Source organism: Hippichthys cyanospilos, chromosome 2, assembly GCF_059441005.1.
Source record: "Hippichthys cyanospilos isolate Australia breed blue-spotted pipefish chromosome 2, RoL_Hcya_1.0, whole genome shotgun sequence".
NCBI classification, from domain to species: domain Eukaryota; kingdom Metazoa; phylum Chordata; class Actinopteri; order Syngnathiformes; family Syngnathidae; genus Hippichthys; species Hippichthys cyanospilos.
Window position 1 is genome coordinate 15,522,139 of NC_142370.1, and position 26,247 is coordinate 15,548,385.

Genomic DNA, 26,247 nt, shown 5'->3' on the forward strand with positions numbered 1-26,247 from the left:
ATAAGAAGTTATCGGGCCCTATTTTGAACTTTTGCACAATATCATGAGATCCAATACAAGTGTGGAACCAACTATTTGACTTGGATTACATCACTTTAGCCTTACCTGGTGTATGAAAAGTTTTAAGCATCAGAAAAACAAAAGGGCGAAAAAGATTTTTCACCATTTATTGTTCAGTCACCATCAGGGGCTGAACAATAGCTCCAAAGGTGTTGAAGCCATGTGATCCCATTGTAAGAGAATTAATTTTGGGACACGCATCAATGCTTCAAAATGCTACCCAATGCTTAAAACTTTTTATACCCCCCCCCCCCCCCCCCCCCTCAAAAAAAAAAATCATTTGGATGAACTTTTTCACTCCCCCTAACAGAATACTAGGTGTCCAATCAAGACCTGATATCGACAAATCCTCAACATCAGGTGACTCGGACTCGAGCTAGGGTACAAAAAAAGTGATCGAGCCATCTTCTACTTGCACTGGTGCAGCTACTTTATAACAACATGAGTGCACTGCTGTCTAATATTTGCGTTACCTTGCTCAGTTTCACAGGTGTTAATAATAGCCTTTTGTATGATACACTGCAGTTTTACATTGCTGCAAACTACAATCCCCAGATGATATTAGCTCATTTTGTGACTGTCAATCAAAAGCAAACATTCTTTTATACTGCAAAAGTAAGAAATTTCATGTTCTTGTATTGAAAATATTCATCATATTTTGTGGCCATGTAACCCTAATGTGTTGGCTGTTTGGTATAAACACAACTACAGTGGTTGTGACTGCTACCCTGAGTATGTCGTTAATTCCCATTTCTTCCCAAAATCTACAAACAGTGACTGTGATAAAAACAATGTAACATCATTATCACTAAAACGCACGGACAGTAAAGACAAATGAAAATGGTGCAATTCAAGTAGTTGAAGTAAACAAGAAGTCAGTTCAGTGTGACAAAACACAGACATTGCATTGCCACTACTAATTTTCCCAGTCAAAGAAACGAAGGCGACCAGGGTTACAGGAAGTGCACTCGAGTTGGAAAGGGACAAAAAAACTCCAATAAAAGAAGGCGGGAGAGAAAAAGAAGAAGACGGTGTGCCTTTAGAGCTGTGAGACAGGCGAATGTTTCCGGACAGTGGGCCATGCCAGGTCTACGTGTTCACAAGCCTTTGCATCTGTTTTTAAAGGCGATTTGTTTTTGGAAGGTGAACAAAAGATTCCAACCATAACTATGCTCCTGCAATATGAGCAATGCTGTCACTATTGTTTGTTTGTTTGTTCTCCAACATTACGCAGTGTACCCTGGACAGGCCACCAAAGACAGAGAATGGCATGTATACCTATACATTATCACTGGTTTAACTAATGTATTGAAACCTGGATGACATTGTTGACTAATATTCACCAGCAAGTTATTCAGCAGCTTTTGAACAGAATTCAAATTGTACAATTTAATAAATAACAAGTATTGAACATCCTACATGTTTCTATATAGCAGTACATATTCTAAATGTGCAGGAATTACAATATAAGCAAAGCTGTGTCTCCCGCAACATTGTCCCATGCCTTAGCCAAAACTGACATAACGTGAAAGTGCTGCGGTTATCGGAACTCTTCCAAGTCTAGCTGAATACTTGAGTCACAAGGTCAAAATGATTGCACAGCAGCAAATGCAATTTCATAAGTACTATTGTGTTGGATGTGGCAGCTGTTCTGCTTGTGAAGCAGATGCAGACACGCTGCAATATAGTTAAAGAACATTCTTTAATACGTATGATTATACATCAGGTAACCTTTATACATCAGTTAACGTTTATTTTTAATTTATCTCGACGGAAAGATTCTTTTGACGTAAGATAACCACCTTTCCCTTTTTAAAAGAAGAAAAAACGCCAAATGTTCCTTCAGCTTGGGAAGTTGGCATAACATAGCAGCAGACATTCTCTTCCTCTTGCTTCATGTTTTTGGATGGAGGGAGTTTGTACTTTGGAGTGGTATGGGTTCCAAATAAAGTGTTTGGGCTATTTTGGGCCCAAAAATGTTGTCAAATAGCCTTAGTTGGACACACAGGTCTAAAGATCGAGAAAGCACAGTGGGGATGAATGACTCTTCCATCCGCACTCATTGAGCCCTTGTTCTGTGTGCGTTTTCACATCTCAGCAGGGCACTTATGTATTCAGGGTATTGGGTGTGTGTTTTGTATACGTGTGTGTGTGTGGGGGGGGGGGGGGGGGGGGGGGGGGTCCCTCACTATCAGCATCTCTAATTAGAGCCATAATTAAAAGCTTTGTTAACTGGTGTTGAGGCCAACAGCATCTCAGTTCATTAAGGACTCCAATACAAATCTCCTTCTGCATTCCACTCAGTGGTAAATGGAGCAGCATTATTAATCGGCAACACCCAGGGGACAAGTCAAGTGTGAAGGAGAAAGACTGAGAAAAGAGATTGAAGTCAAGGGCTCGTTCTGCATTGATCCCTCAAACATTGATCACTATGGTCAGTGTTTAAAGGCAAAAGTTGGACCGTGATAGATTCGGGCAGAGTATAGATCAAAGGCGAGGTAGGAAGCTCATTTTTTAAGTCTATTAAAAGTTATTTTTCTAACCCGTGACAGCAAGAATTAGAGAAAATATCAACTGCATTTTTTTTTGTTGGTTAATGGGTAGGCTCATCCAAAAAATGTCACTTGAAAACTCTTCCATGCAACTTTGAGATGAGATATTACCTATGCAAGGAGCAATTTGCTCCTTTGCACCTTGCAATTTGCTCCTTGACCAAAAAGTTAGCATTTAGCATTACTTTTATGTCCCATTCTAGTTATTTTTAGTTTGGTTTTATTTTTTGGGGGGGCGTAAATCATGGAAGAATTGCAAATCTTGCAAATCTTTTCAAAATATTGGATTAGAGCTTTTTATGTTTACCTACCTACCTACCTACCTACATACCTAACTAACTGACTGACTGACTGACTGACTTACCAATCGGCGTAATTCATACAAATAAAATGTACATGTTACAAATTTTATACAAGATGTTATTCAATTTAGAATTAAAAAAAATATTTTTAATACTAGTTTTAAAGAGTTTTACTAGTTTACTAGTTTTTAGAGTTTTAAACCATCCATCCATCCATCTATCCATCATCCCCATTTATAACACTGCACAGTATATTTGTCTCCAAATGCTTAATTTCTCACGCAAGTCAAGTTACCTACAGTCCCATTATTGCTGTCTTCCCTTAATCACCAATCAAGAGCCGAGAAGCAATTTATTCTCAGTTTGTGACAGTGAAAACATGCACTACTGTTGGTCTTTGCCCACTTTTGCTGGCTGTGTGTGCGTGTAGCTGTTCGTGCGTGTGTGTGTGTGTGTGTGTCACTGTGCATGTTAGCCTTAGGTTTTAAGACATACGCCTTTCTGACAGGCCGACAGTGTACCAGCTGGAGTCTGTGACACCTGGAACGCTTTAACACATCAATGCCAATATTCAGAGGGGCTAACATTAAAACGCCGTCTCCTACGTCAGTTTCCTGCCCAATAAACTCTGAAGGGGAACAATGACTTTTTCATGGCTGTCTTGTGAAGGTGATACTTGGGCACAGTATCATCGCTGTACGAAATCTGAGAGTGTCCCGTGATAATAATGTTTGGTTATCAAAGTGCATGCGAAGGTTAAGTGTACATTAAATAGTAGGCTCTTATCCCGCTCCTTTTGTCAGTAAATAGTCTAGACCGTTCCCCCCGTGGACCTTAGCTGTGCAGATGTTGACACAATGAATCCCTTGCAATAACACGCTTGTTTTTGAGTCCTCTCCGGTGGCATTTACACTCAACAATCACACAGACAAGTATGCCGTTCAGCATCTAATGGCTAACACGTCTGAATGGGAGCACAGTGTAGATCAGAGAGGAAGTACAGGCAAGAAGAGGTTGCTCTGTAATGTGGTGGTATAATACATTACTAGATCACATTTTATCGAAGAGTAAAACACCAACATTTTCCAGGCATGAGCAAACAAGTCAATATCACCACAATGTGCCGTTCACACATTACAAAAGATGAAATTGTCCATTGAACTTCATATTCACTGTATAAAGTAGATATTCTGTTTGAAATACATGTTGATCAAGCACCTTTTTTTTTAAATGCACAAGTGAAAAAAAATGTAATCTTGCTGACGGTGAACACATAAAGTTGGACAGCATCCAACCACAGATACGTTATAGTAGGATTAAAACTTATGAAAAATATTACATAATAGAGTATTTTGTATCGGGATTCATGCAATTGCTTGGTGTCAAATACTAAGGCTTCAGAGTGTTACATTTTTATGATGACCAAAAGCACGTTAATATGATGTCAATAACTGCCTCCTTTGTCCAGTAGAACTTTTCAAAAAATTGCAAAAACATCACAATGACCATTGACACCCCTTCTGATAAATACCATTGGCTCATCATCATATTTTATAATTTGAACATATTTTCAAAGCAAATTTTATGTTTTTTGTGACCCATTATAAGGTGAGGCTGAACTGCCACCATTTTATTTTTGTTAATCAAACTTAACGTTCCTCGTGGACTGAGCAAACACGAGGCAGCATTCCTCTGTCTGCCATTTTAGCTGTAGTCAAACCCCACATTGACGGGAGGGCATTAAAGCATTAGGGGCTAATGTTTTTAAAAGTGTACGGTATCTTGGAGGGATTCGGGAGGTGGGCGCCGTTTGTGTGCATGTATGTGTAATGGTGGATGAGATGGATCCGCACATGGCAACCATTACACACATAGGCCCTCTAATCGCTGCCGACCTGCCTCCTTGCCTGCGGCGATCCCACCTCTGACGACGTGTGTGCGTGTATGTGTGTTTGTAAGGGGGCATCCCAGGTTCAGGAGGGCAGAATGTTCACATAGATGCATATTTGCACCACATTTGCTCACCAACACACACTGAACACACTTTGAACATTCCAAATATCATCTCAAATATTTACGTCGGCGAAGGAGCTGTTTGTTTGTTAGTTAATGGAGCAGCATTGAGAATAACTGATGCTGTCTTCACAAAACTTTCTTAGGCCCACGCAGCATTTTAGCGGAGTTGAATTGAAGTGGCATGATGTGGCGATGTCGCAAATTAAAGCCAATCAAAATGGCACAGAAGCTTTCCCGCAGGAGAAAAATCCATTTCTCATCTATAAAAAAAGTCACACACAACCGCCCACCAAGCTCCACAATACGACAGAAAATGATATAAGTGTATCACTCAGGCTGCATTATTGAAATTTTTAAATAGATTACCTCATCAGTTCTTCCATCAAATAGAGTAATCACTCCCACTCTTTTTTTAATAATTAACGAAAGTTGAAAGTAAGTTGAAGAATGTCACTACTTATTGTTTTATACCTTTTTAGCGTCAGCAAAACTTGCTGATGCTCACTGGTTAGCAAATTGTTATTAGCACATTACGTGCTTGACTGCCCCATACTGGTAAAAATTTTATTTAATAAGAAGTTTGGATAATACAGGCTTAGTGCTTTTTGGTAAATTAATATGCTTAGATTATCCTTAATGACAATAACTAACTACTACATCCGTAACTTGTGTTTCTGAGGACATGAATAGGATTAGCCATTCAGCTACTAGGCGGTACGCCAGAATCAGCAATGAAGCTGTATGTCAAGAGGGTCTGTGCATATCTCTTTTTTTCCTCTTTTTGTGCCTTTTCCACATCACAATAAGTCAACAAGACCTTATTGTATTTATGTAACTCAGCTCTGTTTCTCCCTTTACACCATTACAGCACTACATCTGCAAGATCAATGTAGAAAATGCAAACTGGTCTCCGCCGGCGCGTCAAGGTGGATATTTTTAGTCGACCAATTTTTAAAATCGACCTGGTCAACTTTAATTCTTGTTTTTTTTTAATTATGACATTTCACGAAAGTAATGAACAATGTGTCTTTGCGCATCTGTAGTGTGTATGTGTGTTTGCATGGTTTCGCCTAAATAGTTTGAAAGATTTTGTTATATGTATATACTATGAAATTGTGTTCGCATAGCCATGTGTTTGATCCCCATTCGTGCCAGGCATGGCTCGGAAGAATTTGGTGACGACGGGTCACGTGTCAAGCATGAACGCTACTCGTCTCCATGAGGACAAGCATAAACAAATGTATCATAAAGTGCATCAGGTGAGCATGTGTGTGTTTGTGTGTATGATCTCGATTGTGTGTATCTTCATTTGTGTGTGGGTTTCTCTGTGGGGAGACCACACAGGAGACAGCTTTCAACTGTGTAAATACCACATCAAAATACACTCACACACAGCATCGGGTACAGTTTACTTGCCTCCCTCCTGTGTAATTGACAAAAGGTGCCATTGATAAAAATTTGCTGACATCACAAAGACAGCAAAATATGCAGGGATCTCACAAGCTTCCAAACAAGTTCAAACTTTACTGCTCGCTACCTACAAGATTGGACACAGGCCTCCAATAAGCACACATGAAGACATCAACGCGCATGTACACACACAAATACTCAATGACTGTATTTTTCTATCATATATCCAATTTGTATGTGCTTAAGTGGGTTTACGGCTGATATCCTCGTGGGTACATGAATTTGTTTTGTATATTTTATGTTTGTTTTGAAGCATGCAGGAAATCCAAACAATAGACCCACGATGGCAAGCCTTTTTTCCTCCCTCCTTCTCAATCACCTCAGATGAAGAAAGAGAAAGATGCAAGGTTGACCGAAGCCTGAACAAGCCTAATTAAGTTTGGTTAACTTAGCTCAGAGACTTATATTTCACGCGTGTGCTCCTCCACACACACACACACAAACACTCGAGCACATAAGCGCACACACACACTTTGGCTTGCTCCCTCCTCTATTAACACCTGCTTCTTTTCCAATTAGCCCCCCCCTCCCCTCCAAATAGAGACAAATGGGCCAGTGGGGTCTGATTAATTCACTTCTGTCAAGGACTCTGAACAATGCCATCACGGCACTCACACAAGCGTGGACGTGCACAAGCACACACACACGGACACACATCCAGACTACTACTAACCACATGGCATCACACCGCAGTACTGACAAGAACGGCATTCAGCGGCGCAAAGATCACAATCAAGGCTGAGCAACCCTAATTTGGATCAGTGCCAGCAAGTAGGATCATAGTATCATATCAGGATATTACATCAGATTTCAGAAATGGGGTACAAGAACCCATTGGGGTGCGTGAAGGTATTTCAGAGGGTACATGAGATTTTATTTGGGCTTCCGCAGGAATCAGCATATCTGATTTAATGTTCTTTTTTTCATGCCATGACAGGAACAGTACATTTTCTTTACAAAATACTAGGAAATTAATTGGAAGATGAAGAAACCATGCTACACATTGGCAGCTCGGTGGAAGAGTGGTTAGCACATTCTCCTCACAGTTTTAAGGTCCACAGTTTGCATCTGGCTCTGGTCTTTCTGTGTGGAGTTTGCATGGTCTTCCCATGCCCGCATGAGTTTTCTCCAAGCACTCTGGTTCCTTCCCACAATCCAAAAACATGCATTGTAGGTATATTGGTCACTGCAAATTGGTGTGTTTGTGTATGATTGTTCATCTACTGGTGCCCTGTGACTGGCTGGCAACCAGGTCAGAATATATTCCATCTGCCCAAAGACACCTGGATTAGGCACCAGCAATCTATAGAAATATGGATTTCATGAAACGAATTATAGACTTCTGCTATGTTTCTTAGGTTTATATTTGTAAATGAATATGTTTTGCCATCAAAAGCTTCTTCTCAGTCTTCTCAATCTCAGTTGAAAAAAAAAGCAAGGTAGCTGTTCTGCTAGACAAAAAATGTGTTGTACAATGTCTGCGTTTACCTGCACCCACATGTGTTGATCAATCAAATTCCCCTGCCTAGTGTTCCAGTCCAGCTGTTTAGTGTTACCTCGTTAGCGCGGAATGTATTTAGTTGCCTGTTTGCTTTCAGTTAGTAGTCAGGGGATTGTATTATTGGCCATGGCTATCAGCATAGCCCAAGAGAATTTAATCTCTGTGAGTTTCAGTCACGTTGTTCCCCTTCCAGATAGTTCAGTTGTTTCTTTTGTTGTAGCTGATTTTGGTTTTTAATTTGCAAGTCCTTTTGGCAATGTTTGTTTGACACCCCTGCTCTGGGTGGTGCAGTGCTTCTCAAATGATCTACAGAGGGATAGAAATGTTTTAAGGTTGAAAAATTGTAAACCATTCAAATGTATTTCACAGAACAACAATATAGTGGACTTGTTTGTTCTTAACAAAGATTCTGGTGTCATTTGTTAACCACCGCCCTATAGTGTCAATGACAAGTCAACAAAATGCAAAAGGCTTCAGAAGCTCGATGAGGAAAAAATAGACATGTTGAAACGAAACAAAGATTTTAATAAATGTTACTGTAACATTTGTCGGTTTGTAACAGCCGATTTTTGCTCACATCTTGTAAATGCTGTTTGAGCTTTGGACTTTGTCTTTTGTATTGTAATTTTTGGGACTCAAACATTTATGCATGGACCCATAGTTTTCAGTATGCCGAGTCCTGGGGATCCAACAGTTTCTAGGGGTAAAATGAGCACTGAATGTGTAGCGTGTGTCCATGTACATGTGGACTCATGATGCGTAGATCCCATCATTAGTCTTGCTCTGCTGTCCTCCCTTGTTTGTTTAAGCAGAGATGTGTGTTTGCTCAGTGCTGCGTGTCCTCCACGGAGACCGCCATGCAGCACAACCACTAAACTACTTCAAAACCCAACCTATACCCCCAACGCATGCACACATGCATGCACATGCAGGGGCAACGAACAAAGTTAAGCCATGGTGTGTTAATCTATGGCTACGTTACACAACAATATGGTTTAAAGGTACAAAGTCTGAGTATGATGAAATTACAGTTGGTTGTTTAAAAATGGGTTGAATCCACAAATTTATTTTTAATAACTCACTTGTGACAAAAGCATATATATATATATATATATATATATATATATATATATATATATATATATATATATATATATATATATATATATATATATTGTGCCATGTCAACATGGTGATAATGACAAACAGGGCACAGGAAATTTTTGACAAGCTCACCTTTGGCCTATGAATAATGACAAGTGATCTTTTTTCTGAAGATTACCTTTGTTTACTTTGTGGGTGGAGGTGTGTATTTCCTTAGAGGGACAATATGCTCCAAAGCTTTCTCCGAAAGGCAAGTCTGTTTATATGCTGACATTATGCCAAAAATAGATGCCAAGATTTCATTTTGCAGTTTATTGAAATAATTAAGGAAAATGTCAAGTTGAAAATAAATATCGGACAATTCCAAAGACATGTTTTGGAGTTGAGAATCTGGAATTGCCTATTTTCATCATTATTTTATGCGTTTATTTTGTATTCATTTATTTATTTTTACAAACAAAAAGTCTTTCAGTCATCTTGAAAATGGTATTACTTTCATTGACCGCCAGCTTATCCAAGCACACAGAGCAAGTCAAACATAATGCTAACATGGCTCCAAATCTGTGTACAATAGCACTGCCTCGCTTTAGTCTCACAGCAAATAAATAGCTGTTGCTTCATTTCATAAACTCGGGGTTCAAAGGTCGAGCTATGTCAAGTAGAGAGCTGAATAAGACGCCATGGGATAAAAGAACGGCAGAATAAGGGATTTAGACAACGGTAGGGTTGGTGGGGGGTTTGGCTTATAGAATACTTGCCGTCTCATTTTCTGTAGTCCACCCGTCGAGTCTCAAATACCGCTATAGTGTTGGCCCTATTGTGCATCCATCCCCAGAGCTTGTCTTCAATTAGCCTGATAAGAGGAGCGCATTGGGGGAAGGGATTGGGCCAATAATCGCTTTGATGCCATTGGGCCCTCAGCGGCTTTTGTCTATTTTGCCCCCTGTGTTGATGCAGGGGCAAATGGCAGGTCTGGAGGCAGACATTTTTTACTTTTATTGTCTAGAAAGATGTGTTTATTGTGTGTGAGTCACTAAAGGAGAAGAGTGAGACGCGAAGCTAAAAGTTTTTTTAAGCATGAATTTTATCAGTCAGTAGTCGTCTAAGAGAAAAGCTAGTTGGAATATAGCATCTGTTAATTGCATTTATTGGCTAGAGCATCAGGTCCTTATTTGCATTGTTTACTTGGAGCCATTAAGTTTATTTTAGTACAATATAGTCATTTAATTACAATTAATTTTCTGTTTCAAGTTTGTTTCACCTGATTGACATTTCACTTTCACACAGATTGTCAAATGATGGCAAAAACACTTTTTTTTATACTTGTTGTTATATAAGTATTGTCTTTATACTAAATAAACAGCATACAAGTTTTCAGCATGAGGTAAATAAATTATTTAAATAAACATATCGCCCCAACTTGTGATTGGTTATTCGGCACCAAAAATCTTGATCACGTAAAGTCGAGTTCAAACCTCAGCTCAAACCTCTCTGTGTAGGTTCCGTATGTGCATTGGTTTACGATTGATCTAATCCCGTAACACCATTTGTTTGGATTATTTATCTCCGACTCAAGTAATTCAACAACTAAATGTAACCCCCCCCCTTCCTCAGTAGCTAATTTGATTCTTCTTCAATAATGTGAATCACATTATAACTTTATGTTAGTCAAAAATCTCTGCAGCTGGTTTTGGAAGTTTTTCTTTCCACCTGTTGTTGTTGTTGTAATAAGATGTCATACCAGTATATCTTGTCAGTGACTTATCAGCATGAGGCCCTCATTGGCGAGGCCACAGGCTGTCACAGCTGTGAACTCTCTCATGACCACTGAGCAACACACTGGACAGCTCCAAGACCTTAACGAAGCCCATGTTGAACCATTCATACAAAACAAACAACGCTATAAAATAAGAATATCAGTTTTTCAGTGATCTTTTTTTTTTTTTTTTTTTTTTGGTGGGGTAATCGCGAAGGAACTGTTCTGCTTTGTGCTAATAACACAAAGCAATTAATGCAGGAGTTGGTTAATTCAGGTAAGGAATGCACTAAGCCACCGCGTGGGGCTCGGAAATGTTTGTGTGAGTGTGCAAGCGTTGTGTCTATTTGTGTGGCTCTGTTTTTTTTTTTCTGTGTGTGTTAGATGTCAGAGCAATCTACAAGGGATCTACAAGCATTATGTGCGTCCTGCCTAATGACTGTCATATGGAAGGGATTGAGGTGACCACTGCCACGCAATGGGCTGTACCACAACACATCTGTCACCAACTTCTATCCCTTTGAGTGCGTGTGTGTGCGCGCATAAACCTACATTTGTATGTGCGTGCCCTGCTACTGATAGGCTCGATGATAACATGCCTCATTCTTAAAAAATATTACACAGTTTATGTTCCATGCGGCCCTCCTTGTTGTGGTGGAGATAAATCTCGCACAGTCACTTTGTGGGCATTGGCCTACCATAACGCAATCATTTAATTGCAGTGTGTAACATGGAAGACAAAGTTTATTTTGAGGTTAGGCAGACACTGCTTCGGGGTAGGGGTAGAGGCAACAGTGCTGCTCTTTTGAAAGACACGCATAAGTATTCCAACTTTTGAAGTGAAACTGATCAAGTGCAGCAGGCAAACAGCTGCTCATGTGGATCATGAGGAATTCAGCCCTCTAAACACAAATTTAGTGGTTGTAGAGTGACAGAGGACAGAGATAGGACTGAGGCCATGAGAAGAGTGACAGATGACAGAGGAAAGATCCAAGATGAGAGATTGGGCAACACTGAAGTCTGCATGTAATATGTATTCTCCAAATAAAAAAAAATCTAATGACATAAAGTGATACTTGCTAACTTATCACAATAACACATTTTTCCAGTTGATCACTTTTCCCAGGAACAATTGTGTTAAAAATAGTATTTTTTTTTCTTTTTTTGTTTTGTTTTTTAGTATGCCGGATACTCGGGAGATTATTCACATGCAAAATAGGTACATTGGCTCAACTATGGTTGGTTTACAATTGATCTAATCAATATTCTCCCAGTTAAAAAACTCAAGTTCTTAAAAAAGCCTGATATGATGCTCAAAAGGGCGGCACAGTGGGAGACTGGTTCGCATGTCAGCCTCACAGTTCAGAGGTCGCAGGTTCGCTTTCAACTCTCATCTAGCTTGAGGAGTTTGCATGTTCTCCCTGTGTCTGTGTGTGTAGTGTTATTAACAAGATAAAAATGACTTGTACAATTATCCTATTAGTCTAATGATATTAAGGAAACAATGGCAGTCATTCTTTTCTAGCCCCGTTTTTTAAAACTTGTTAATGGTCCCGTATCATGTAATTTGAACTTTTTTCAAATGTTGATTTCCTACCCTTTAATGCTGCCAAAGTGTTTTCCTTATTTTCCTCCACTGATGCATTTCAAAGAATTCCTTGCTTATTCAGTGCTCTCAGCACCACCCTGCCTAAATAGGTAAACATAACTTGGCATTATGGCGATAGCAGGCCCTCATATCACCTCCCCAGTACCACCTGCACAAGCACCAAGTTGAATATGTGCGTCCCCTAAAGAGTGGGAAACATCGCTGACCCCATAGGTTCAAACACTGTTTTCAAGATCATTTGTCCCAAACTACCATCCAAGTCTTCCGTCACCTTAGACAACTCTTGTTTGCCCCCTCTCACACTGACTGCCATGCCAGGAACCAATCTAAGTCCAGCCAGAGAGCAGCCCATTCTTTCTTCTGCTTTCTGTCCTAACCCCTGTTGTTCTCTCCTTTTGCCACTACTGCCAGCAAGCTCACCCCCTTCCCTCAACCCCGCTCCACACTAATTAATTTAATCCTGTAAGCAGGTGTAAGCTCTGTCATTAAATTGAGCCAAGACACAGTAAATGGGAGTGAAGTGCAGAATGGTGTATTGTGAAAGCAAGGGAAGACTTGCTATAAACAACAAATGGGGAAATTGGTGTCAAAGCGGAAAAATCCAGTTTTTTCTTACAAAGGAACGGGGGTTGCAGTGGCGATAGAATCCAGAAAGCAAAATGGGAGCTTGTTCATTTTACAGATTTCATAGAAATCCAGTGATGGGGAAGTCAAAGACTGATTCATCGATAGGTGTTTGACCATCAATTTTGGTTTACTGTAGTTCTCTATGCCCTCTCTTTACGGGCCTCAGCTTGGAGATGAAGCCAATGGCAGTAGACGGAAAGAAAAAGAAGAAAAAAAAAAGGGGCACTCAGGGCTTGGGATAAACAGACTAAGGCTGGAGTCCAACCACCCTTTCTCCATCTGTGTCTTTTACTTTCCAGTGGGACCGGGGTGGTTGAATTGAATCAGTGTGGAGAGTGCAAAGCATTGCATCTTAGCAACTGGTGATTCCCCCTGGACTGGAGCTTTAGAGATGCTGCTTGGGCAAAAGGGAGCAATGGTGAGGGCACAAAAGAAAAGAGGGGTCAGATTTATGTGGTGGCATCCAAACAACGAGCCAGGGGGTCCCCAGTTTCTTCCGCTGTGGTTTCTCTGTCTGTCCTCCAACTGGGCATGCAGCAACAGACCGAGTAGGCCAGTATTCTTCTCGGCTAGCCTCAATCCCCCGGCAGCAGTCAATCAATTCTACTCTCCCATCCCCTCTCCTTGTGGCACCTTCTATCAACACTTCCATCTGCCTCTCCGCGCACATCTTCTGGCAACTCAGACGCTCACTTTCCCTAATTCCTTTTTAACTCAGTGAGCGGGTGTCAGGGATACAAGTCGGTGCATTCCTGCTTGGCTTGTAGCGCAACAAGCTATTGAGTCGAAGATAAGCCTCTCTTTTAAGACGGGTTGTGGAGAATTGAAATCAGGCCCCGACTGACGGGAGGAGGAAGATTTATCCCCTTCGACGGACAATGCCGTCTTTTCGGGGACTTTAATCTCCACAGGACAATTGGCCCGGTTTTCCTCTCTAGCATCTCTGCTACCGCCACCGCCTACATCCTGGTGCTCTTTTCCCACGATAGTCTGTGATTACCACTTTAGGATGATTGGACGTGGGCCATTATTTTTAATGGGGTGTCATCTCTTTTCATAGCATACAAGTTGAGAGCATTTGGAGGGAAGAGCTAAAATGGCAACGGAAGGTTAATGGCTTTGAAAAGCAATGAGAAAAGGTTCTGAAGAGGAAGTGCCAAGTTCACTGAGTGTGCCAGTGACTGCATCGCCTCATAGAGTAATACATGCACTGGCACATATTGAGCTGTACATCCCAGGCCAAAGTTCATTCTAGGCACTATTTCCAGGTTCCTTGCTATAGGTCAAGAATATCTGTGAAATGAGAATAACGCTGATATCAATTCACCAGAATTCTTTCTCAAAGACCTATCAGCCCTAAACCATGAGTGATTATATTGAGCTTTGAGAGGAAAAAAAAAAACTGTCGTCACAGGTTTGTGTTTGTTTTTGTCAGGATACATTTGAACATATGTACACATTTAAAACATTTAAAAACAAACCTCATACAAATAAGAGCGTCCTTGCCTTCCTTGTTTTCTCAGCTTTGACATTTACTGAAGATACTCCAATATTGCTTGAACACATTACGGATCATATGATGGAGGCATTCTGTTGTGCTTTACCCCACTGAAAAACGTCTCACTCGACCCACTGTAATCGAATTCTCTTCGGCACACGCATTAAAAAAAGAAAATAAAAAACACCAAACAAAAAATGAGCCACACTCACATTACGTTACACTCTGAATTATGGATTACCAAATTAAATTCGATGCAGTGTGCTCCCATTTTTTTGTGCCTGGCTGGAAGTATTGAGCAAAGCATGTTTCCATGTCCAAACCACACCACGGGCGCTCCTAACTCAGTGGTGCAATCTGAAAAAATAAATACTTGCCATAATTACAGAAGAGCCAGAGACATTGACCATGTCTGACATGACAAACCCCAGATGAATATCTTTGTCTGACAGTGTGCGTGTGTTTGTGTGTATTTCAGAAACATGACCTGCATTCCACGTCTACATGAGCTCTGTTGTGTGTTTGCTGATGGATCATGATGGAGAGAATGAGAAAGACTGCAACCTTAAATGAATCTGTAAAGACTATAGAAGGACAGCGAAGAGGCGCACCAAGAAGAAGGGTGGAACAATAGATAGAGGAGGATGAAAGCAAAAGAAACCAAAGGCAGTGTATCCTGGATCTAATTTAGAGAAGTAAATATTTCCTGTATTTGTCAGGGAGAGTATGATGGATTCCCTGCCTGTTGTCTAATAACACACATTTGTACATCCAGGGAACGTTCTAAAACTCAACATGACATGAACTTAAACTGAAGCGCACAAAGTCTGACAGGTCTCATAAGTGAATTGCTTTGTTTCAGAAAAGATTACTGACTCAGCTTATACCTGTTCTGTTTTTTTTCTGACGATTTATCAAAGTACTGAGTGTGTAAACAAGTGTGTTTTTTCATCCATTGATCCTCGCCTGTGTGTCATCATAAGCTTCCTCCTTTAGACTACCATGACGTACAACCTTAATCACATGACCTGTGGTTACGGTTGTACAGTAAATATGTCAAGAATACTCATAAAATCGCAATATGCTGTTACGTATATTTAACAAATATACAAGCCGACATGTTAAAGCTGAACCATTTTTTCAGTCAGAATCAAAAAGCCCTTAAATGATGCTCAGAAGCGTTGCAATGTTTGTATTTTGCAACTACAGTACTTGAATTTGTTTATTTTGTTTTATGAAGAATAAATAACTTCTAACTATGAAGAATAAATAACTTAATCGGACAAAATTTCAACAATTTACGGATAATTGCAGCTGTACAAACACTTAATATGAAAATACAAGCAAATTCCTTACCAGAGCCAGAAAAGTAGAAAATTACATTTCACAAATGCAATTTCTGGCATTGGTTTGGGTATAGCATTTTATTACTTGCTTTGAATCTTAATTGATCCAGTCACAACCTCCGAATAGATGTAGTCAGTTACCAGCTAGCAAAAAAGTGGGGAAAATAAATTGTTTTCGTTCCCAGCTATGGAGATAGGAATTTACTTTTAAATTAGCACAAAGATTTTGTAGTTTTTATAATCATAACATAATGTCCCAAATGTGGATGTCAGGAAGTAGTTAAACAATAAGACAAGATGACTGTCATCATTCTTGTGCCTACCGTAGATCAGTTCTGCACATCTTTTCAAAATCTTGATTGAAGTCTGTTGTGTCGTTAAACTTGGGTTATCGTACCTAAAGTTCATGGACACCTTTTGACCAAGGTATATGTAGCTGTTGACAGTTAATAGTGCATCGTCTCCTATTTTGATAACGTCTTCTCTTCCAAACCCGTTGGATCAGTAAAGGGTCAATATGACATACTCTTGAAGATTAGCCTCATTTGATGTCATAAAATAATACGGTATAATACATTATGACGCTGTTCGCTGGAGGGGCGGCTTGGTAGAGCAGTGGTTAGCACGTCCGCCTCACAGTTCAGGGAGTTCAAATCCGCCTCGTTCCGGCCTTCCTACGCGGGGTTTGTAAGTTCTCCCCGAGCCCGTGTGGGTTCTCTCCGGGTTCTAGAAAATGGATGGATGGAGGATTGCTGGAGTACCTCATTGAATTCAGGAAGAAGAACACAATAGTACATTGGTTGCAGGCACTAGCAGACAAACTGTTGAAGTATTATGCTCATAACCAAGCCATCTATCTCATTATCACCATCTATTACTGATGTTGTAATAGATTTGATCATATGGTCAGTGTTGCAACGATGGAATCACATGATTGATCAGGATGGGCCAAATCAGCTACACTGCACATGTAATTCTAAACTGCGATTTGTTTTTAGTGAAATCCCTAAAGATAGGGAACATATTGACGTTCTTTGTGGCCTTTTATAAATGATGTGCTTTTGTTGTTCTCTCACTTTGTCAGAAATATGAAATTATGAACGGTCATTCTTTGAAGACTTTAATCTTATGCAACATGCCTGTGGGCTTTTAGTGGGCTCCCTCTCCACAACTTTTTCAGGTCATTTTTGTCCCCTCAAGCTCACTTTTTTTTTAAGTTTTCTTTCCCATCTTCCGAAATAGTCTCTGTAAGGACTGCATGCCCATCCCTTTTCCCAGCTATAAAAACAGGCCCTGGTGGCTGAAGATGTTGAGAGAATGTGGTTATTATTGCATGCACACATATTCAGGCCTCTTTCTGGTTGTTCAGTAAATAATGCCCCAAACTAAGCTTGGAGCAGGAAGGCGTTTCTTCTCATCATTATCATGATCATCATCATTCCTCAGCAGAGCCATGACTCAGTTGAAGTGACATTATTTGTTCCAGAGAAAACATTACCTTGTCTGTCAAGGCTCCCGTTTTGGACTTTTGCTTTGTTATTCTTACTTTTCTTATCATTGTGTCTCTGCCACTTTTGGTCCGGCTGCAAATGGCATCTCAAATCTGTCTTCTTCACATTTCGTGCCTCATTTTCCATACTGAATATACCAGCCCTGCCTGCACGTTTCCCCTTTTTTCTATGGCCAAGCTCTTCTTTTTGGAAGGAGCAAGCCCAAGTAATTTAAACAAGATGGTTCTAATTTGCTATGACATGTTCCATTTCTGACCTCACTTCAGATAAACATCTTCTACATTGATATTTCTTTTCAGTATATGTGTCTCTTTTCCACCTCTCTCATCAGGGGACAGGCTTTAGATGTGTCCTGCCTATTTTTGGAAGTTGCACTCAAGCTAACACTTTTGAGGGTACTCAAAATGACCAAAATTTTCGCATTTATTTTGTGGGGCCTACCAATAAAAAAGGTTTACTGGAGTCCAAAATTTGCTGGGACGTACCATGAGACAAAATCCAGGGTCATCGCTGTAGAAGCTGTCAATGAGAACAATATGTAAAGACTCTCTTGAAAGTGCAAAGAAACAACAGCAATGTTTTACCACAAGCAACAATGAAATTTGACATTTTTTGCAAAATGGGGGAAAGAGATGGTGTAGGAGGAAATGACTAAACAGTTCAATTTGTGTGCTCGGTAAGTCAGAGAGAAAAAAAAAAAAAAACTTGAGCACAGCACACTCAGCCGCCAACCCCAAAAGCCACAAATATGAGCATGTTCCCTGAGAAGCTGGCCATGTGAAAACAAAAGTGGCTGGCAGTGGGCAGCTGAGGGAGGCCGAGGCAGAAGATGGGAAAAAGGATGGAAATGCTGAACTTTCATTTGGGTGAGAGGTCAATGCATAGCCAGCGAGACTGCTTTGGCAACTGATACTGATGTCCTGTGCTAATATAAAATGTATCGATTTAGGGCGTTGATTATTTTATTTGTTAGGGTTTTATTCACGATATATTGGGATGTGGTATAGGGCCACGCTGCTGCCTCTCATGCAGGCGGTGTGGGTTGACTCTCAGCCAGTGCCCTAACACACTGCCACTTGAGCTCTTCAGTGCCGCTCCCAAGAATAAATGGGAGTTTTGCATTTGGGAAGGTATCCAACCTAAAAACTGTGCCAAACAAATCAAGCGAGTGACTTTCTGTGGCTATATATATATATATATATATATATATATATATATATATATATATATATATATATATATATATATATATAAACTAATTTCTCTGTTACTGTCGTGACATAGCATAGGACAGTAAGCATTTTGAGGAATGCACGATTGCCTTCACCCAGAATATTGCTGTAAAATTACTAGAAACAGGAGGTAATATACTAGTTTAAAATATTCCGTTTCTAAACTGGATTGGGGACGTAAACTCCATCTCAACACTTTACTCTACTTACGCCACTCACTCCGCTCACCCCTCCCCTACCCATTCAATATACCCTGTCGTCACAGGCTACTATGAAGAGCTCCAATCAGACAGCTGTTTACGGTATCTGTGTAAAGCAAACTGTTAATGTTACATGATATATGCTGACTAAGTCCACAATGTTGACCATGAGCTGCTGGTGGCCTAAAACATTATGTGCATTTGACAGGCCTGCAGAACAGAACAATTGATAGCCATATAGTCGTCATGACGACTATCACAAAAATGCCAGTGGTGATGCATGTGTGTGCACGCGTGCAATTGTATGTAAATGAATGTGACACTAAGACTTTGGCTTTGACCTTTGTGGGGATCACGTAAATCTTTTACAGGCGCTGTATTATTGTGAAATGGTGAATATCACGTAGTGGTGGCAAGTGTGTTGAAATGTGGTCACCTCGCGCTTATGGAAATTGTCCAACCGTGGTCACGTCGTGCTTATGGAAATTGTCCAAACATTTTCAGTCATTTGTTGACTTGGAACCCCACTGAGCACCACAGAGGTCCACGCTGAATACAAACGTCAGTCAGACCAGTTTGTGTACAGTATGTAAAACAACAGATCAAGGCAGAAGAGTTACAGTAATTGTCTGAGGGACTTGGCTCAGTGATTTGAGCATTACAGGTTAAAGATGAATTGAGTGAAGGTGTGGTCAAATTATAATTGTATAAAGCAGCTGTGTCATCTTTATATGACTGAACCACAATTAACCCTAGTCCCTTGGCAACACAAGAATCATAAATAGAATAAATCAAGACAAAACATTAATTTCTAGAAACACTTGTTTGTTAAAGCTCCCTTATGATATTGACTATAATGTACTGTAAATTCATTCCTACCTAGGGGGTCCTTTGGACATGTGTACCCTTCGGTTTGACCATGACACAATCATCGAAAAGAAAGCCTTCATTCAACACTCCTGTGACGTCACCTATGCAGAGGCTCACTTAACGTGTTCTGACTGCGGAGGTCAGGTTATTTGCATTTCACAACCCGTTCTAGTTCTGCTCTTTTGCCCTCTGAGTATATTATTTCTGATTGCATTCCTAAAATTTTGGTCACCAGACCAAATCAAAATTTGAAGTGAAATTTTATTCAGAGAAAATCTGCAGACGTTGCTTCCATGACTGCATTTGCATGGAGGAAATGACCTTTTAAAACCCAGAATATTTGCAATATTTGGGCTTTTAAATTCCATGTAAACCCACAAAAGGACCTGGATAAACTCATAAAAGGGATTTATAAAATCTGAATAAGATTCCCGAGTTACACATTTTTCAACCCCAAATATGTGGTTTTGTAATTTCATTTGAGCTACCATCCCAGATTGGGCCATTGTTTTGTGTTTTGCGCATAATCTATCCTTGGGATGATGGAGTGGGGACTTGCTTTAGGGTGAATTAAAGCCACTCGCGTTACCTTGCAATTTGTTAAGCATTGATTTCCTCGTGGCGTAAATAAACAGGACAAAACCCAGACACTAAAAAAAATCTAAATAAGGAGTGAGGAGAAACCGATTCCTTTGTTAGTGTTGAAAATGGCATGACTATACGTTTTTTTATTGACAGTAGAAAGTATGCAGGGAATTGTCTTTGAATTGTTCGTACTCGATTGGGTGTAACACATTAAACAACCCTCTTTGCTAATGCATGTAAAGAGAAATAATCAGAATGATTCAGAAACCTGAATTTTGACATAATCTGACTTTAACCAGTATATTCACAGCATGTACTCTGAAAGCTATGGTTTTGCAAACCGAAAAATAGTTGTTTCTAATGTTTTTAATTTTGCAATCATCCTAGATCAATTGTACCAGGCTATAATACAACATTAAATTCCATCTTTACCAAATATAATCTTAGTCTTGAAATCTATCTGTTGGTCCATACTGATTAATGCCATGTCTCCATTCTCCACTTCCCGATATCCACAGGACACGAATCCTGAAAGGCATTCATAACGTGGAAAAAACAAACTTTTTTTCATTGTGTTGATGGCTTCCTGGAGCCTAAAATTGAACCAATGACCCTTCAATGGCCAGGGCTTACTCTGATGGCAGAAAACTTGCAGAGCCAATTTGATTAACCACCACTCTTTCTTCCAATGCAGCCTCTGGTAATGAGCAATGTCTGGAAGTAAGTGGAGGGGGGGGCAGATAAGAGATGGCTATTGGTGTTTGGGAGGTTGCCGCTGTGTGCGTATGTGGTTTAGGGGGTGCAGGACTCTACCAACTTCAAAGGTTTCCTATTGGACATGAAAACACATTATGAGGAGCAGGCAGATCTAATTTTTCAACAAACAGGGAAATGTAGACAATGAGGAGTTGAAGGTAAACTACTTTTGACCCCACTTTTACCTGTTTAACCCCCCCTCCCCCAACATCCAGATACGGTTAAGCCGCATCGGAGGGGGCCCTAACTTTTGTTGAGGAAACTTGTCATTACAATGAAAAACACAAAGCATGACCTTCCTTAAATTGGAAACGGATCCACCGTGGAGGAGTCGGAGGAAGAGTGGGATATAATCGAATCAAGGCTGTTGGGGGCAGTGAGTAGATATATCTTATTATTGATACTTTAGTACAGCCAAGTAAGAAACTGATTATTGAGACCGCAGGAACTTTGCACCAGAACGAGGAACTCGTGCGGGCCGTTGTACGGTTGGGCCATGGGCGCTCTGCCCCAAATTCACTTACGAAGTCATTCCTCGGGCCTGAAAGAAGATCCTGCTCTGGAGGTAGTTCTCTCTGTTCAAAAACTTTGGGGCAGCGTCTTCAACACTGAACATATCTGATTGGCTAACTGCTCATTACAAAAGCTTTGGAGATCCAAGCTCTTGGAAGCACATTCTCATTAACGCTAAAATGATAATCAAAAGACCATCACTATTTGAGTGGTCAAATGTCACCCATGAAGCCTCTTAACAATTCCAGTACCAAAGAAGGAAAACAAAAAAGGTACAAATGCCGAACTATTTCTTCCCAAGACACAGTACACTCTCCAGAACAAATAGAGAACAAAGATGTCATCCTGCAGCTTTCCAACAGGCTAATTATTTGAGGCGTCATTGTTGTTATTTTATTGTTTCTCTTCACAAGGATGCCAGCTAAAACAATCTTTGTCTTGGAACCCATGCTCTATTGGAAGGAGAAGCACTTATATTGCGTCACTTGCTGGCTGCCAGTTTTGGGCGCTCGAGTACCAATTCACGATCATTTGTTACGATGTGTGTGCAATGAGCTAACCTGCATAAAACGTCCTGACAGTAAAACAGAAACAATTTGCAGCTAATTATTCAGACAACGGGTCATGTCTTGGATCTAATGGTCACCAGGGCCAGGAGCAAGAATATTGGCCACAGCCTGCAGTCTGAGATGTGTCTTGTTGCACGTACAGTGGACTCCTACATTATGGAATTTCCATTTTATTTTAGTGACACTGTGTAAGACTTAGACCATTTTCATTCAAAATGAACAAATTCCATTATTATCAATTTCAAAAACTTGCAAATAAATGTATTCTTAACGACCAACAGTATGTTTTAAATATAATCGTAGGTCTACTTATCATTAAATTATACTACGTGGGGGGTGCCACTCCTCCGAAGGTCGCCATGTCTGTTATAGCTACGGACAGCAGGAGGCGTATGTATGCTGCATTTATCGTAATGTCCCTAAAGTTTCCAGAGACGCATGTGAAAAATTACACATACTCCCTTTAATGTCTACAACTTTTATATTTACCTAATTTGACCTTATCTAAACCATTGAATGCATATGTCGAGCACTGAGTGGATCCATACCTTTCCTGAGGCATCCATTTCTATGGCTTTATGTGACTCTTACAGTCTCCCTGTATCTCACAAAATAGGAAGGAAGTCATTTAGCTCAGCAACCTGGGTACTGTTTGGCATATTTATTATGGGTTTGAAGAAGCTTCATGAATAAATGTGGTCAATAATTAATGAAAAGATAGCAACAATAAACTAAGAGGCAGGAGAAACTCATGTGGTTGTCTCATATGGCTGTCTGTTCCTCTGTAGGTATATTTACAAGTGCAAATAAAGGTGCCTATGCACCAAGCAAGCAGGACAGGAGACGAAACACACATCCAGACAGAAATTGAGAAGCAGCTGCTATTTGACATTGCCGGATGTGTAAATAAACACCTAAGAGCGTTCCAGCCAAACAAAACCAATTTCCCAGACTCTACAAACACATTTGGACCATTGGTGACATTGGCCTTTTTTGCCTTTGGAGGAACCGCTCAATTAATATGTCACCACAAGTCATGACCACAAGACCCTGCTCAAATAAGTGGGCCACTTCAGCTCTTGCCTCTGGAGAGAGACAGACGGGTGAGGAACATAAATTGGCCTCTTTAGTGTAAAAGAGACATCCAAAGAGCCAATAAGCTGTGAGCGAGCACCTGCAGCACTCAAAATAAATGTAATAAAACACAAACACACACACACACACAAAAAAAAACACTTCACTTTGCTCGCGCCCTCATTTACTCATGAGCAACCTGTGAAAACAATTGTGTTTATGCAATTTCATCATCCTCGTTCATCATGTATTCCTACAGAGGCACAAATTACTTACATGGGTTTGACCATTTTTTGAGTGATTTACCATGGCTCCCCCAATTTTTAACTTTACATTATCATAAAAATAACAACACAGTTATTCAAATACTTTTCAAACCTTTTTTAATTAGTCCTAATGTGGCATAAGTGGTTTGGCAAATGGATGAATGCGGGCACAAGTTTTTGCCACATATTCTGCTGTCATTTACTCGGCTTCCATATAGTATGTTATGGTGAAATTCCTATAAATAAAGAAATAAATAAATAATACACAGTGCTATTGAATTTATTTATCATCGTCTGTATGCCTTTATTTAATATTAACCAATAATTATAAGCTAAAAAAAACCCTGAGCTTTTTACTCCTGCACCTCCTTTTTGTACAGTAAAAAAACATCTTTGATTTGACTTATTGAGCATGTAAACACAATACAAATAGAAACTAAATAAAAGAAGGGAAAAAAGTATCAGCAATAGCTAAAACAGTTGAGTAGTTTACATGTTCTAAAGGATTGGTAATAAGTTCAAAAACTTGTCGGGTCCTACCCCTTGTTTTCTCTAAATTGTTACATTATTTTTTATTACTAGTTCAATTATTCATAGTAAAATGATATATAATTGTGTGTCATAAATAATCCAAAACAGAAATACATATATCTTGATTCATAAATGTTGACAGAATATCAAATTTTATACATGATTCATATATTTAAGTTACACTATTTTTGAAAAGCTTTCTTTGAAAATAAAAAATGATTCACATTTTTTTTTTTTTAGATCTATTCCATAATTATTCCTTAAATTAACACCTTTAACAGAGACACACATATACTTTTTGTTGGCTCCTGTCTTGGACATTTTAAAATCACGTGTGCCCCTCAGACTATAAGCATCGCTCTCTTTTTACAAAAAAAAACTTCTTAATGCTGTGGCAGAGTTGATTGTCGTATGCTTTATACATTATTTGTGCTGTTTTGAATTCAACCAAGTCAAAACATTTCTGAATGTTTCATTTATTGAGTGATGAATTAGTGGGTTCTGTATAGTTTGAATGGTTGATAATTTGTGTTGCTGTTTTGTATATATAAGACAGACATAGTGTTTGTTTCATAAGCGTTACCCCATATCTCTACACAGTACGTAATTTATGGTAATGATGAAGTTTTAATGTTAGTTTTGTAAAGAATACCTTTCGGTTATTTTTTTTTCTTTTACCATGTTCAAAATGGAGTTTCCAACATAGTTTTACATTGATTAAAACCCAGAGAAATTGAATTTTGTTTTGCAATTGAGTCGACTGTGATTTGGACTTGGTGTTTAATTTTTCTAGTGCCAAAGATGATAAACTCTGTTTGTTTATGTTTAAAGATCATTTGTTTGTGTCAAACCATTTTTTAAACTTTTTTAGCTCCTCTCCGCAGTAGTCAGAAGTCGTTCAAGATTCTCTCCAGAGCAGTATACGTTGTATCATCAACAAATAATACTTTCTCCATAATGCTGCATATGTCATTGTAAAGTTTTTCCGGGACCCTTTGCCCAGTTCTCTTATCTTTAATGCTCGCTATGCTAATAGTAATTGCCAGAAGACTGCACAATATCCGTTCAACTACACACTGTATGCCAGAAAGATTGAAACACAGCTGGGGAGACTTAAATCTGGTCAAAACCGGAAGAAAGTCTCCAGTATCACAAAATGGTTCTTACTCTTATTCTGCCTTGGCCGCCCACCTACAGGGAAGACGACTTTGCCTAACCCATGTGACTAAGTGTGACCTTACGGTCTTAACTGGTTCCAACTAGATAATGTGTGCCAGGGTAAATAGGAAGATGCAGAACAAGGAAGGTCACAGTGACACACCTTAGCTCAAGTCACCCATCTAATCATGCAGCAAAGAGACCTAATCAAACATCATTAATTTACAATGTAAACAATACAATATACAATATAAACAGTATACAACCAAGCACGGAGCTTTGAGAGACCCCGTGTTATCTTTACCTGGTCTGATTTTTCATTATTAAAATGTACATACCGTTTTCTGTCATCTCGGTAAATTTTTCTGCATTAATGTGCCAATCCTCTAATTCCATATCACTCTAATTTTCCCATTAGTTCAGTATATCTAAAGTATCAAATACTTTCTTTAAATCTAAAAAAATACCACTTGTAATTTTTTTTTCTATACAAGTTGCAATTTCCTCCACAATTTCTACTACTTCCATTACTACTAAGGTTGGTGCATTTTTTAAAATAAATTATTAAGTCAATGTGAATATAATTTTTCTACATTTTTTTTTAAATAATAAAGGTCTGAAATAAATGCTTGTCTCCACTTATAAATTGGAATCATTTTTGCTATTTTCATTTTAGACAGAAAAAAGACCAGTTTTAAAGGACAGATAACAGTTATATGTAAATGGTTGAACTACATTTTCTATAACATTTTATTAATACCATATCAATATTATTGCAGTTGGTATTTTTTTTCAGTCTTTATTGGAACATCGTTGGATGGGTTATTCTCAATACACTCGTTTATTTCATATTTTATTTTTGGCTCTGGAATTTCTTTTACTTACATACATAAAGTATTCATTAAATTCAGTTGTTGTATCTTTTCTATTATCAGTGACAATAGTTTTTGTTAGTTATAAAATAATTTGGATGGTTATTTTTTCTTGGACTTGTTCTGTACAATACCATTTAATGTTTATTATTTAATATTTTTAACATGTTTCTCTTGTTTTGTTCCAGCATAGCATGATGATGTTCTCGCTTATTTATTTTTTATCATATTTACTAGTTTATTTTGAGCTTTTTTAATGGTTCAATTGG

At 39.2% G+C, this 26,247-nt stretch overlaps 1 protein-coding gene across 2 annotated transcripts in view; it reads right to left on the reverse strand.

Moving 5' to 3' along the window:
- prdm16 (PR domain containing 16) overlaps positions 1–26,247 on the reverse strand; it is a 192,969-nt gene that overhangs the window by 147,490 nt on the left and 19,232 nt on the right. The gene's annotated exons all lie outside the window — the stretch shown is intronic.